At 34.0% G+C, this 14,162-nt stretch overlaps 4 non-coding genes across 4 annotated transcripts; all 4 read right to left on the reverse strand.

Moving 5' to 3' along the window:
* Positions 1-2,820: 2,820 nt before the first annotated feature.
* Positions 2,821-2,893, reverse strand: Trnar-ucg (transfer RNA arginine (anticodon UCG)). The gene has a single exon. It is a non-coding gene; the product is annotated as a tRNA-Arg (tRNA).
* Positions 2,894-5,594: 2,701 nt separating this feature from the next.
* Positions 5,595-5,667, reverse strand: Trnar-ucg (transfer RNA arginine (anticodon UCG)). The gene has a single exon. It is a non-coding gene; the product is annotated as a tRNA-Arg (tRNA).
* A 3,322-nt stretch (positions 5,668-8,989) lies between these two features.
* On the reverse strand, positions 8,990-9,062 carry Trnar-ucg (transfer RNA arginine (anticodon UCG)). Its single transcript has one exon. It is a non-coding gene; the product is annotated as a tRNA-Arg (tRNA).
* A 2,701-nt stretch (positions 9,063-11,763) lies between these two features.
* Positions 11,764-11,836, reverse strand: Trnar-ucg (transfer RNA arginine (anticodon UCG)). The gene has a single exon. It is a non-coding gene; the product is annotated as a tRNA-Arg (tRNA).
* Positions 11,837-14,162: the final 2,326 nt, after the last annotated feature.

Raw genomic sequence — 14,162 nt, forward strand, 5'->3', positions numbered from 1 at the left:
GTATCAATGATATACAAGGAGATGTAAACATTTTTTCATTAAACGGAACCGAGGAGTGCTGAGTTTCCTTTTAATGAAAAACTTTACAACGATTGGCATCTCATTGATACAGCGTAAGTACTGTACATATATTTTATTTATATCACAAACAAATACATATATTTTCCCTTTGAAAGGAGTTAAGATTTACTCTCGCTAGTCGATTTCACTTTAAAACTAACTCTCTCTCTCTCTCTCTCTCTCTCTCTCTCTCTCGTTCTTTGGTCGGTTTGACAACTTTTGCCATGATTCAAAGTCCAGGGACATCGTAGAATGACAAAAACACAAATGAAAATCCTCTTCGCTCGTCATTTCATAGATTTTGGCCCATATCTTGATGCGATGGTCAGGAGAGAGAGAGAGAGAGAGAGAGAGAGAGAGAGAGAGAGAGAGAGAGAGGGAGGGAGAGAGAGAGAGAGAGAAACCTGTTAACATTTTCATAATTAATTAATAAAAATGTATTTTTAGAACACACTAGTATGTTTTAAGAACAAAACATTAAATACATCACATTATATGTACCACGTAACCCAGAAACTTTACCGTATAATACCGATATGGTTTGCAACTTTGTATATTTGATAAATATTGTAGATAAATCTCAAAGAAAGTGCACACACATCCTTACGACATACCATATTTTTGTAGGTTACTTGGTGTAATTCCTATATCCTATGTATTATATGATGTCCTGCATTTTACGACGCAGACAATTGTTGTTTTCTGGATCACTTCTAGGGGATATGCTGGACACATAAACGTAAGTTGAACTATAGATAATGTTTGGCTAAAGATTTTCTCATTTGAAAAATATATCCTTATATTTTCACATGTGACAATATAAGATTTCCCATCATGCCATGTGACGTATGAGTGTGTGTGCCTACACTAGTTGTACTTGTAAAAACAAAAAATAAGGAGTAGCTTATGAGCTAGACAAAATATATAGCAATTGCCTTACATTTCAGTCATGGAATAGATATGTGCTGCGTGTAGTGCCAAAGAGAGAATTATTCTTATAACTTCAGTCCTGGAGCGAGTTTGGTATGCATTAATAAATCAACTTTTCTATTCATACGTTAATACCGGATATATTTCATCTTGTTTTACCAAAACCTATACATTCTGACTGGTGGCTTTACCGCTCATTATAATATTATGCTTTTTGGTACAAGGCGATGAAATTTGTCCGGTATTTAAGTAAGGGAAGAAATATGCTCTATATATAATATCAATTCCGTCCTTTTACAGTTCGGAGGTAATATAAGTGTGAAGTATATATAGGGCATTGAGACTACCTGTAACTCACCAAAAATGTATACGACCCCGACGAGATTCGAACTCGCAATCTTCTGATCCGAAGTCAGACGCCTTTTTTTTTTTCTTTCTTTATTTAAAAAACGCTTTGTACAGTATATAAGTTAAAAATATACAGTCAGTATGTACATAGTAGTTTGTAATGCTATATTACAAAATAATGGTTCTACAATAGTATTTTGTAATGCTATATTACAAAACAATGATTCTACAATAGTATTTTGTTAAGCTATATTACAGAACAATGATTCTAAAATTTTATTTTGTAATGCTATAGTACAAAACAATGATTCTACAAAGTAATAAAAACTTTATCCTCTTCTATTCTCATTAAAGGATTATCTTTTACAAAATACTTCGTAATCAAAGTCTGATTTTTGTCTTTGTAATGTTGATACGCATATAATATATATTTTCTAGTCAAATATTGGAACAATCTTTCTATGTCTATTTGTTTCCCTAATAAAGACATAATGTTTTCTTGATGCGACGGTCAGGAGAGAGAGAGAGAGAGAGAGAGAGAGAGAGAGAGAGAGAGAGAGAGGGAGGGAGAGAGAGAGAGAGAAACCTGTTAACATTTTCATAATTAATTAATAAAAATGTATTTTTAGAACACACTAGTATGTTTTAAGAACAAAACATTAAATACATCACATTATATGTACCACGTAACCCAGAAACTTTACCGTATAATACCGATATGGTTTGCAACTTTGTATATTTGATAAATACTGTAGATAAATCTCAAAGAAAGTGCACACACATCCTTACGACATACCATATTTTTGTAGGTTACTTGGTGTAATTCCTATATCCTATGTATTATATGATGTCCTGCATTTTACGACGCAGACAATTGTTGTTTTCTGGATCACTTCTAGGGGATATGCTGGACACATAAACTTAAGCTGAACTATAGATAATGTTTGGCTTAAGATTTTCTCATTTGAAAAATATATCCTTATATTTTCACATGTGACAATATAAGATTTCCCATCATGCCATGTGACGTATGAGTGCGTGTGCCTACAATAGTTGTACTTGTAAAAACAAAAACTAAGGCGTAGCTTGTGAGCTAGACAAAATATATAGCAATTGCCTTACATTTCAGTCATGGAATAGATATGTGCTGCGTGTAGTGCCAAAGAGAGAATTATTCTTATAACTTCAGTCCTGGAGCGAGTTTGGTATCCATTAAGAAATCAACTTTTCTATTCATACGTTAATACCGGATATATTTCATCTTGTTTTACCAAAACCTATACATTCTGACTGGTGGCTTTACCGCTCATTATAATATTATGCTTTTTGGTACAAGGCGATGAAATTTATCCGGTATTTAAGTAAGGGAAAAAATATGCTCTATATATAATATCAATTCCGTCCTTTTACAATTCGGAGTTATTATAAGTGTGAAGTATATATAGGGCATTGAGACTACCTGCAACTCACCAAAAATGTATACGACCCCGACGAGATTCGAACTCGCAATCTTCTGATCCGAAGTCAGACGCCTTATCCATTAGGCCACGGGGCCTTCGGTAAATATATTTATTTGAATTGTCTATTGTCCGTTTTTATTTGCTCCCATTTGTAGTGCCAGTATCATTTAAAGCTCACAATTACACAATAAAGACATTGTCCCATGTGGTTATTCATTCTTTACTTTTACAAACAGTGGACGCAGACGTCAGCACTTTTGATTTGTTTTATTTTTCTCTGGATCAAGTAGACCAACTGAATGAACTAAAGCATATGTTTCCTGGACCGCCACAAACAAACTATTTTGCGACATTCCGCATTAACTTTTTGATGCAATATTTCGGATTTAAGCTAGAGATAGACGCAAGACAATGTCCTTACAAATAACATGCAAGCGACAATGCACAAACTGTCCTTTTAGCTGGTAATAAGAACGGCAAAACACATACTTATAGTTTAACACCCTGAATTTCCTCAAAATTAACTTTATTAGATCTGAAAATCCGGATTACATGATCTATGTCATGGGGTCTCAAGCTTGATTACACATTTCAAATCTGTATGGGGTCTCAAGCTTGATTACATATGTCAAAACTGTACTGTAATTTCGACTATATTCCAAGTGCAGCTGTGTCCTCCCTACTGCACATAAGATGAAATAAACATTATATTCCACAGCGTCTGTTTTGATAATTGCTATTGAAGGACTTCATATTCTCCCCACATTATGATTTCAAACATTCAATGACAGAACAGAAACACACTTGCAGATGTCAACACGTGATGAAGTCCGATTTATTTCATGTAGAATTGGCACAGATAAACCCAGTCGATAATCACGAAATTTGGTAGAATTGACAAAAATGCCAAATCTATTATATAATGCAATATAATACAATATCAAGATATTCATGGATAAAGCAGCAATCAAAAGCGTCAGCTGTCTCCTCATTAACAATACCTTTTGCATAGACACTGTGACTTGCAACATGAATGAAAGACGATCAATGGAAAAAATCCTGAATGCGATACTCTGTAATTACATATTGATATCAAACAAAGGTGTAGCAATGTCAGATAGAAATTAGCAAGTATTGATTACAAAATCATGCTGTTACGTAGCAATAGATACGATACGAGAAAATGTTGGTGCTGAGAGATTTGGTGGTGATGGTGGTGTTGTGAGTAAGTGCATGTTAAATTCAACTCTCATGACGTTTGTGGGGGTGGGGTGGGGGGACATAAAATGCACAATATGGGTTAAACCAGGAAATTGTGAATACATGTTGAAAAATATACTAGAAAATCCTCTCAGCTATGAACGTTTGGATCGTGCCTAATATCTCTTCACTTGCCTCAAGCGTCTACAATGGATGACCTAGTAGCAACGATTAATTGGTTTATATTTTGGGACGGTTTGCGTACTATACATGTCGTGTTCACAATCAATTTATTAGAATCTAAAATAAAAATGTTTTGCGGTTCCTGTTCCATCGCATGAAATGTTTCGTAATGACAAATGATGCAGAAGTTGTTATTAATGTAAATTTGTAACATACAAACTCGATTATACTTTCTATCACTTTTTGAATCGACTTGCCCATTCTTGTTCCAACACATTAATTCATAACGTTTCTACTAATGATTGATTTCCAGTTAAAAATAAAAACTTTAAAAAATTAAAAAAATTTAAAAAATATGTTAATATTAGTCAAAGATTTGTTCAGTTGGATTTACTTTCATACCCTGCATTGTCGACAATTCCTCTTTGTAAACGTGGACCTTAGTGTCATTTTCAACCTATATGTTCTTCTGATATGTCAGCTATGCATTATATGATGCTCAGTATTTTCCGACGCAGACGATTACTTTTTAGGATTACTTCGATGGGATATGCTGGGCTTCAAATATTTGAAATTTAACTCATTCGAGCTCTTTTTATTATGCACTTTTCTATTTTATCATAAACTTAATTTGAACTATAGATAATGTTTGGCTAAAGATTTTCTCATTTGAAAAATATATCCCAATATTTTCACATTTGAAAAATATATCCTTATAGTTTCACATGTGACACTATAAGATTATCCATCATGCCATGCGGCGTATGAGTGTATGTGCCTACAATAGTTATACCTGCAACATCATAAAATAAGGAGTACCTTGTGAGATAGAATAAATATCTAGAAATTAATCACTGATAATACAATTTTACCAGAAGCTGTTTGCGTCTCGTTGAAGTTATTTCCCCTTACTTCCTTGACGACAATGACAAAATCCCTTTGTGACGCATTTTATGAATCGGAGATGGATTGTTTTCAGTTAGGTCAAATAGTTTACAAAATGAAAAAAATGTCATTTTCCTGTGGCAGAACATGTTAAGGCAGTACTGCCGCTTTCGTAAGAAACGTATAATTTTATTATCAGGCTGTGGTAGGGAGGTGCATTTACGAAAAGTGGGTGGGGGTGCTTGTCGTGCCGAAGAGAGAGTTAATCTTATCAACTTCAGTTCTAGGAGCAAGTGTGGTATGTAATAAAAAAAAAAATTTTTTTTCATACGTTAATACCGGATACATTTCATCTTGTAAAATGATGATTTTAGGTACCCGGCGATGAAATGTATCCGGTATTAAAGTAGGGAAAAAAATATACTCTATATATAATATCAATTCCGTCTTTTTACAATTCGGAGATGTTAAAGATGTGCAGTAAATATAGGGCATTGAGACTATAATGTAACACACCAAAACTTTAAACGACCCCGACGAGATTCGAACTCGCAATCTTCTGATCCGAAGTCAGACGCCTTATCCATTAGGCCACGGGGCCTTCCATCAACAACCGTAGGTTCAGTTATGTGTTCGTAATGATTCGAACGTGCAGTACCCTAAACGGTCAAAATCCAACCAAAAAAGTCGTATTGTTCTCTTAGGTAGCTCATCGTTTGATTTTGTTTGTAACAAATTGAGATCTTATCTGAGCCTTTGGTTGGAATACTTTACAACCGGATCAGGTTGACATTAAAGAGATTCCAGGTATATACCGAACTTAGGACATCATATCCAAATTTAGAAATTTTCTTGGGCTGCTCCTCACTGTTGACATATTAGGGAACCAATTTAATGACATAATCAATGGGAAAGAATCAAGTCATATTGTGATATACGTTTAATTGCGGTTGTAAGACAAATGTCATTATTCAAGTGCAAATCAGTCATACATTCTGATACAAGATATATAACGCATTATAACGAATTTATATCAACTGTCTGTGTGTGTGTGTGTGTGTGTGTGTGTGTGTGTGTGTGTGTGGTACGGACGCTGTATCAATGATATACAAGGAGATGTAAACATTTTTTCATTAAACGGAACCGAGGAGTGCTGAGTTTCCTTTTAATGAAAAACTTTACAACGATTGGCATCTCATTGATACAGCGTAAGTACTGTACATATATTTTATTTATATCACAAACAAATACATATATTTTCCCTTTGAAAGGAGTTAAGATTTACTCTCGCTAGTCGATTTCACTTTAAAACTAACTCTCTCTCTCTCTCTCTCTCTCTCTCTCTCTCTCTCTCTCTCTCTCTCGTTCTTTGGTCGGTTTGACAACTTTTGCCATGATTCAAAGTCCAGGGACATCGTAGAATGACAAAAACACAAATGAAAATCCTCTTCGCTCGTCATTTCATAGATTTTGGCCCATATCTTGATGCGATGGTCAGGAGAGAGAGAGAGAGAGAGAGAGAGAGAGAGAGAGAGAGAGAGGGAGGGAGAGAGAGAGAGAGAGAAACCTGTTAACATTTTCATAATTAATTAATAAAAATGTATTTTTAGAACACACTAGTATGTTTTAAGAACAAAACATTAAATACATCACATTATATGTACCACGTAACCCAGAAACTTTACCGTATAATACCGATATGGTTTGCAACTTTGTATATTTGATAAATATTGTAGATAAATCTCAAAGAAAGTGCACACACATCCTTACGACATACCATATTTTTGTAGGTTACTTGGTGTAATTCCTATATCCTATGTATTATATGATGTCCTGCATTTTACGACGCAGACAATTGTTGTTTTCTGGATCACTTCTAGGGGATATGCTGGACACATAAACGTAAGTTGAACTATAGATAATGTTTGGCTAAAGATTTTCTCATTTGAAAAATATATCCTTATATTTTCACATGTGACAATATAAGATTTCCCATCATGCCATGTGACGTATGAGTGTGTGTGCCTACACTAGTTGTACTTGTAAAAACAAAAAATAAGGAGTAGCTTATGAGCTAGACAAAATATATAGCAATTGCCTTACATTTCAGTCATGGAATAGATATGTGCTGCGTGTAGTGCCAAAGAGAGAATTATTCTTATAACTTCAGTCCTGGAGCGAGTTTGGTATGCATTAATAAATCAACTTTTCTATTCATACGTTAATACCGGATATATTTCATCTTGTTTTACCAAAACCTATACATTCTGACTGGTGGCTTTACCGCTCATTATAATATTATGCTTTTTGGTACAAGGCGATGAAATTTGTCCGGTATTTAAGTAAGGGAAGAAATATGCTCTATATATAATATCAATTCCGTCCTTTTACAGTTCGGAGGTAATATAAGTGTGAAGTATATATAGGGCATTGAGACTACCTGTAACTCACCAAAAATGTATACGACCCCGACGAGATTCGAACTCGCAATCTTCTGATCCGAAGTCAGACGCCTTTTTTTTTTTCTTTCTTTATTTAAAAAACGCTTTGTACAGTATATAAGTTAAAAATATACAGTCAGTATGTACATAGTAGTTTGTAATGCTATATTACAAAATAATGGTTCTACAATAGTATTTTGTAATGCTATATTACAAAACAATGATTCTACAATAGTATTTTGTTAAGCTATATTACAGAACAATGATTCTAAAATTTTATTTTGTAATGCTATAGTACAAAACAATGATTCTACAAAGTAATAAAAACTTTATCCTCTTCTATTCTCATTAAAGGATTATCTTTTACAAAATACTTCGTAATCAAAGTCTGATTTTTGTCTTTGTAATGTTGATACGCATATAATATATATTTTCTAGTCAAATATTGGAACAATCTTTCTATGTCTATTTGTTTCCCTAATAAAGACATAATGTTTTCTTGATGCGACGGTCAGGAGAGAGAGAGAGAGAGAGAGAGAGAGAGAGAGAGAGAGAGAGAGAGGGAGGGAGAGAGAGAGAGAGAAACCTGTTAACATTTTCATAATTAATTAATAAAAATGTATTTTTAGAACACACTAGTATGTTTTAAGAACAAAACATTAAATACATCACATTATATGTACCACGTAACCCAGAAACTTTACCGTATAATACCGATATGGTTTGCAACTTTGTATATTTGATAAATACTGTAGATAAATCTCAAAGAAAGTGCACACACATCCTTACGACATACCATATTTTTGTAGGTTACTTGGTGTAATTCCTATATCCTATGTATTATATGATGTCCTGCATTTTACGACGCAGACAATTGTTGTTTTCTGGATCACTTCTAGGGGATATGCTGGACACATAAACTTAAGCTGAACTATAGATAATGTTTGGCTTAAGATTTTCTCATTTGAAAAATATATCCTTATATTTTCACATGTGACAATATAAGATTTCCCATCATGCCATGTGACGTATGAGTGCGTGTGCCTACAATAGTTGTACTTGTAAAAACAAAAACTAAGGCGTAGCTTGTGAGCTAGACAAAATATATAGCAATTGCCTTACATTTCAGTCATGGAATAGATATGTGCTGCGTGTAGTGCCAAAGAGAGAATTATTCTTATAACTTCAGTCCTGGAGCGAGTTTGGTATCCATTAAGAAATCAACTTTTCTATTCATACGTTAATACCGGATATATTTCATCTTGTTTTACCAAAACCTATACATTCTGACTGGTGGCTTTACCGCTCATTATAATATTATGCTTTTTGGTACAAGGCGATGAAATTTATCCGGTATTTAAGTAAGGGAAAAAATATGCTCTATATATAATATCAATTCCGTCCTTTTACAATTCGGAGTTATTATAAGTGTGAAGTATATATAGGGCATTGAGACTACCTGCAACTCACCAAAAATGTATACGACCCCGACGAGATTCGAACTCGCAATCTTCTGATCCGAAGTCAGACGCCTTATCCATTAGGCCACGGGGCCTTCGGTAAATATATTTATTTGAATTGTCTATTGTCCGTTTTTATTTGCTCCCATTTGTAGTGCCAGTATCATTTAAAGCTCACAATTACACAATAAAGACATTGTCCCATGTGGTTATTCATTCTTTACTTTTACAAACAGTGGACGCAGACGTCAGCACTTTTGATTTGTTTTATTTTTCTCTGGATCAAGTAGACCAACTGAATGAACTAAAGCATATGTTTCCTGGACCGCCACAAACAAACTATTTTGCGACATTCCGCATTAACTTTTTGATGCAATATTTCGGATTTAAGCTAGAGATAGACGCAAGACAATGTCCTTACAAATAACATGCAAGCGACAATGCACAAACTGTCCTTTTAGCTGGTAATAAGAACGGCAAAACACATACTTATAGTTTAACACCCTGAATTTCCTCAAAATTAACTTTATTAGATCTGAAAATCCGGATTACATGATCTATGTCATGGGGTCTCAAGCTTGATTACACATTTCAAATCTGTATGGGGTCTCAAGCTTGATTACATATGTCAAAACTGTACTGTAATTTCGACTATATTCCAAGTGCAGCTGTGTCCTCCCTACTGCACATAAGATGAAATAAACATTATATTCCACAGCGTCTGTTTTGATAATTGCTATTGAAGGACTTCATATTCTCCCCACATTATGATTTCAAACATTCAATGACAGAACAGAAACACACTTGCAGATGTCAACACGTGATGAAGTCCGATTTATTTCATGTAGAATTGGCACAGATAAACCCAGTCGATAATCACGAAATTTGGTAGAATTGACAAAAATGCCAAATCTATTATATAATGCAATATAATACAATATCAAGATATTCATGGATAAAGCAGCAATCAAAAGCGTCAGCTGTCTCCTCATTAACAATACCTTTTGCATAGACACTGTGACTTGCAACATGAATGAAAGACGATCAATGGAAAAAATCCTGAATGCGATACTCTGTAATTACATATTGATATCAAACAAAGGTGTAGCAATGTCAGATAGAAATTAGCAAGTATTGATTACAAAATCATGCTGTTACGTAGCAATAGATACGATACGAGAAAATGTTGGTGCTGAGAGATTTGGTGGTGATGGTGGTGTTGTGAGTAAGTGCATGTTAAATTCAACTCTCATGACGTTTGTGGGGGTGGGGTGGGGGGACATAAAATGCACAATATGGGTTAAACCAGGAAATTGTGAATACATGTTGAAAAATATACTAGAAAATCCTCTCAGCTATGAACTTTTGGATCGTGCCTAATATCTCTTCACTTGCCTCAAGCGTCTACAATGGATGACCTAGTAGCAACGATTAATTGGTTTATATTTTGGGACGGTTTGCGTACTATACATGTCATGTTCACAATCAATTTATTAGAATCTAAAATAAAAATGTTTTGCGGTTCCTGTTCCATCGCATGAAATGTTTCGTAATGACAAATGATGCAGAAGTTGTTATTAATGTAAATTTGTAACATACAAACTCGATTATACTTTCTATCACTTTTTGAATCGACTTGCCCATTCTTGTTCTAACACATTAATTCATAACGTTTCTACTAATGATTGATTTCCAGTTAAAAATAAAAACTTAATAAAATTAAAAAATTTTTAAAAAATATGTTAATATTAGTCAGAGATTTGTTCAGTTGGATTTACTTGCATACCTTGCATTGTCGACAATTCCTCTTTGTAAACGTGGACCTTAGTGTCATTTTCAACCTATATGTTCTTCTGATATGTCAGCTATGCATTATATGATGCTCAGTATTTTCCGACGCAGACGATTACTTTTTAGGATTACTTCGATGGGATATGCTGGGCTTCAAATATTTGAAATTTAACTCATTCGAGCTCTTTTTATTATGCACTTTTCTATTTTATCATAAACTTAATTTGAACTATAGATAATGTTTGGCTAAAGATTTTCTCATTTGAAAAATATATCCTAATATTTTCACATTTGAAAAATATATCCTTATAGTTTCACATGTGACACTATAAGATTATCCATCATGCCATGTGGCGTATGAGTGTATGTGCCTACAATAGTTATACCTGCAACATCATAAAATAAGGAGTACCTTGTGAGCTAGAATAAATATCTAGAAATTAATCACTGATAATACAATTTTACCAGAAGCTGTTTGCGTCTCGTTGAAGTTATTTCCCCTTACTTCCTTGACGACAATGACAAAATCCCTTTGTGACGCATTTTATGAATCGGAGATGGATTGTTTTCAATTAGGTCAAATAGTTTACAAAATGAAAAAAATGTCATTTTCCTGTGGCAGAACATGTTAAGGCAGTACTGCCGCTTTCGTAAGAAACGTATAATTTTATTATCAGGCTGTGGTAGGGAGGTGCATTTACGAAAAGTGGGTGGGGGTGCTTGTCTTGCCGAAGAGAGAGTTAATCTTATCAACTTCAGTTCTAGGAGCAAGTGTGGTATGTAATAAAAAATACTTTTCTTTTCATACGTTAATACCGGATACATTTCATCTTGTAAAATGATGATTTTAGGTACCCGGCGATGAAATGTATCCGGTATTAAAGTAGGGAAATAAATATACTCTATATATAATATCAATTCCGTCTTTTTACAATTCGGAGATGTTAAACATGTGCAGTAAATATAGAGCATTGAGACTATAATGTAACACACCAAAACTTTAAACGACCCCGACGAGATTCGAACTCGCAATCTTCTGATCCGAAGTCAGACGCCTTATCCATTAGGCCACGGGGCCTTCCATCAACAAACGTAGGTTCAGTTATGTGTTCGTAATGATTCGAACGTGCAGTACCCTAAACGGTCAAAATCCAACCAAAAAAGTCGTATTGTTCTCTTAGGTAGCTCATTGTTTGATTTTGTTTGTAACAAATTGAGATCTTATCTGAGCCTTTGGTTGGAATACTTTACAACCGGATCAGGTTGACATTAAAGAGATTCCAGGTATATACCAAACTTAGGACATCATATCCAAATTTAGAAATTTTCTTGGGCTGCTCCTCACTGTCGACATATTAGGGAACCAATTTAATGACATAATCAATGGGAAAGAATCAAGTCATATTGTGATGTACGTTTAATTGCGGTTGTAAGACAAATGTCATTATTCAAGTGCAAATCAGTCATACATTCTGATACAAGATATATAACGCATTATAACGAATTTATATCAACTGTCTGTGTGTGTGTGTGTGTGTGTGTGTGTGTGTGTGTGTGTGTGTGTGTGGTACGGACGCTGTATCAATGATATACAAGGAGATGTAAACATTTTTTCATTAAACGGAACCGAGGAGTGCCGAGTTTCCTTTTAATGAAAAACTTTACAACGATTGGCATCTCATTGATACAGCGTAAGTACTGTATATATATTTTATTTATATCACAAACAAATACATATATTTTCCCTTTGAAAGGAGTTAAGATTTACTCTCGCTAGTCGATTTCACTTTAAAACTAACTCTCTCTCTCTCTCTCTCTCTCTCTCTCTCTCTCTCTCTCTCTCTCTCTCGTTCTTTGGTCGGTTTGACAACTTTTGCCATGATTCAAAGTCCAGGGACATCGTAGAATGACAAAAACACAAATGAAAATCCTCTTCGCTCGTCATTTCATAGATTTTGGCCCATATCTTGATGCGATGGTCAGGAGAGAGAGAGAGAGAGAGAGAGAGAGAGAGTGAGAGAGAGAGAGAGAGGGAGGGAGAGAGAGAGAGAGAGAAACCTGTTAACATTTTCATAATTAATTAATAAAAATGTATTTTTAGAACACACTAGTATGTTTTAAGAACAAAACATTAAATACATCACATTATATGTACCACGTAACCCAGAAACTTTACCGTATAATACCGATATGGTTTGCAACTTTGTATATTTGATAAATATTGTAGATAAATCTCAAAGAAAGTGCACACACATCCTTACGACATACCATATTTTTGTAGGTTACTTGGTGTAATTCCTATATCCTATGTATTATATGATGTCCTGCATTTTACGACGCAGACAATTGTTGTTTTCTGGATCACTTCTAGGGGATATGCTGGACACATAAACTTAAGTTGAACTATAGATAATGTTTGGCTAAAGATTTTCTCATTTGAAAAATATATCCTTATATTTTCACATGTGACAATATAAGATTTCCCATCATGCCATGTGACGTATGAGTGTGTGTGCCTACACTAGTTGTACTTGTAAAAACAAAAAATAAGGAGTAGCTTATGAGCTAGACAAAATATATAGCAATTGCCTTACATTTCAGTCATGGAATAGATATGTGCTGCGTGTAGTGCCAAAGAGAGAATTATTCTTATAACTTCAGTCCTGGAGCGAGTTTGGTATGCATTAATAAATCAACTTTTCTATTCATACGTTAATACCGGATATATTTCATCTTGTTTTACCAAAACCTATACATTCTGACTGGTGGCTTTACCGCTCATTATAATATTATTCTTTTTGGTACAAGGCGATGAAATTTGTCCGGTATTTAAGTAAGGGAAGAAATATGCTCTATATATAATATCAATTCCGTCCTTTTACAGTTCGGAGGTAATATAAGTGTGAAGTATATATAGGGCATTGAGACTACCTGTAACTCACCAAAAATGTATACGACCCCGACGAGATTCGAACTCGCAATCTTCTGATCCGAAGTCAGACGCCTTTTTTTTTTCTTTCTTTATTTAAAAAACGCTTTGTACAGTATATAAGTTAAAAATATACAGTCAGTATGTACATAGTAGTTTGTAATGCTATATTACAAAATAATGGTTCTACAATAGTATTTTGTAATGCTATATTACAAAACAATGATTCTACAATAGTATTTTGTTAAGCTATATTACAGAACAATGATTCTAAAATTTTATTTTGTAATGCTATAGTACAAAACAATGATTCTACAAAGTAATAAAAACTTTATCCTCTTCTATTCTCATTAAAGGATTATCTTTTACAAAATACTTCGTAATCAAAGTCTGATTTTTGTCTTTGTAATGTTGATACGCATATAATATATATTTTCTAGTCAAATATTGGAACAATCTTTCTATGTCTATTTGT

The sequence above is a fragment of the Sinohyriopsis cumingii genome, chromosome 5 (genome assembly GCF_028554795.1).
Source record: "Sinohyriopsis cumingii isolate HCF-2022 chromosome 5, ASM2855479v2, whole genome shotgun sequence".
Taxonomy (NCBI): Eukaryota; Metazoa; Mollusca; class Bivalvia; order Unionida; family Unionidae; genus Sinohyriopsis; species Sinohyriopsis cumingii.